Source organism: Azolla caroliniana, unplaced genomic scaffold (assembly GCF_043228905.1).
Source record: "Azolla caroliniana isolate FFs.n. ecotype wild unplaced genomic scaffold, voAzoCaro1.0.p SCAF_4, whole genome shotgun sequence".
NCBI lineage: Eukaryota > Viridiplantae > Streptophyta > Polypodiopsida > Salviniales > Salviniaceae > Azolla > Azolla caroliniana.
This window is the reverse complement of record NW_028230439.1, coordinates 21,848,652-21,850,992: the sequence shown is the minus strand read 5'-3', so window position 1 is coordinate 21,850,992 and position 2,341 is coordinate 21,848,652.

The following is a 2,341-nucleotide window of genomic DNA, read 5'->3' as shown; positions in this document are numbered from 1 at the left end:
TCTTGCCAAGATTGCCGTTCTCAACGGGTTGAATCGTTGTGCGAGGCCGCCCAAGCATACTTGCACCATCTCGTCCTCGTCGATGTTGACGTTGATGGAGCCAAGAGAGTCGCAAATGCTCTTGATCTTGGCGGTGTAGTCCGTCACGGACATTTCTTTTTGTCGTATGTTGTTCAACTCTTGCTGGAGTTGAAGCTTGCGCGAGGATGTGTCCACGGCGAAAATCTTCTTGAGATTTTCCCATGCCTCTTTGGGCGTCTTGGCGTCACGAATGTGGCTAAGCATGTGGTCGTTTACACATGTTGCCAAGCAATACATTACCCGACTCGCGCCTTGCTCCCACGTTGGGTAGTTGGCGTGTGTGGTTTCGGGTTTGTTTTCTTGTGCGCCATTGATGTAGCTCCAATACCCTTGGCCGACAAGGTATTGATTCATCTTGTACTCCCAAGATGAATAGTTGCTTCGATCTAGCTTTTCGCTAGGGAGCGAGCTTCCCATTTGTTTGTTCATGTTGATTGTTGTGTCTTCCGTTTTGTTTTTCTTCTCTTGGTCGCGTACACGTCCTTCGTAGCGGCACTACGGTAGCGGATAGCGAATAGCCGGGATTTGTCGTTGGCGTCTCGAACACTCAATCACGAATAAGCGGTGGGCTTAGTGGATTTCCTAAACCACGCGCTCTGATACCATGTTAAGTAATTAGGTAATTAACTAGGGTTAATTAGAGACTAATTATATGGTTACGTTAAGCAGGGGAAGTTTAGTATGATATGCGCGTGAGATTGTCTGAGAGAGTGAGAGAGAGGAAGTTACACTTGAACACAAAGATAAATGGGGGATGATTGACTATATTGAAAAGTGTCATCAACTACAAAAATACCCACAATGAGGTATATATACAACCCATGTGCAAAGGTGCACATGTGTGGGTAGAACATAGGTACTTATGTGTAAGTCCTACATTAAATGTACTAAGGAGTGGAGGATCTAGAATATCCCACTTAAGTACAGAGTCCTATTTGTTGGGAGACAGGTCCCTCCGGATGGGAAGGGAGAAGAACAGTGCTGACGAACAATCTCCACCGTACCCCTCTCTCTACCTCTCAAAATTACTACCCTACCCTTCCCCTCACTTTTCCCTAATCACCACCCTACCCTTCCCTCGACTTTTCAAAATTACCACCGTATCCCTCTCTCAACTTTTCAAAATTACTACCCTACCCTTCCCTCGACTTTTCTAAATTACCATCCTACCCTTCCCTCGACTTTTCAAAATTACCATCCTACCCTTCCCTCGACTTTTCAATATTACTACCCTATCCTTCCCCTCAATTTTCCCTAATTTCCACATTACCCCTCCCATTACCCTTTAGGTTAATACCCTCCTACCCACCCTACCCCTACCCTCACTTTTGAAAATACCCTCCCCTACTTTTTATATTTTCATTTCCAGCCCTCCCCTCATCTAAACCCATACTTTATCCCTATCCCTACCCCTCATCTCTCTTAAAACTCTACCTTCCCCTTCTCTCTTCCTTTTTAACCCATACCTTCCCCTCTCTCTTACTTTTTAACCCCACACGTGTGCCCACATCACCATTCCCTTTTCTCTAGCTTATAACAACTTTACCCCTCCTTCCTTAAACATGCACATGCACGTGTGCACATATGCACATCCCTTACCCCTCTCTCTCACTTCTCCCTACACTCTTTCCCATACCCTCTCACTCCCTTTTCCCTATCCTTAAAAAACCTTAAAACTTACATCCCACTATCTTTTTCTCCCTTAAATGTGCACATATGCACATAGCACACCCTTGCCCCCCACTCCCAACTTTGATCCCACATCCTCACTATACCCCTCTCCTAAAATCCTATATAAACCCCCTCCCTCACCCTCATGGTCTTATGTTGGCACTGATGAGCCCGTGATGGGCGAAACTAGTTTGCCATAAGACCATACCTCAAACCCCATGTAATTTTTCATTTATAATGTTAATTACATGTTTTTAATTATGTTTCTTTCCCTCGCCCTCTCTATTCTAATCGTGTTTTAATTATGTTTCTCTAGTTCGTAATAGCACCTCTCTCTTTCATTTTTATTAGTATGGTAATCCTCTTCCCTCCCCGTAACCCTTGTTTTTAAATTTTAATTATGTTTTTTGTCTCGTATTTTAGTTTTAATCTTAGGTTTATTTATGTTTTAATCTCTCTCTCTCTCTCTCTCTCTCTCTCTCTCTCTCTCTTTAGTTTTAATCTTAGGTTTATTTATGTTTTAATCTCTCTCTCTCTCTCTCTCTCTCTATTTTAATTAGTATGTTAATCCCTCTCCCTTTAAGCCTAT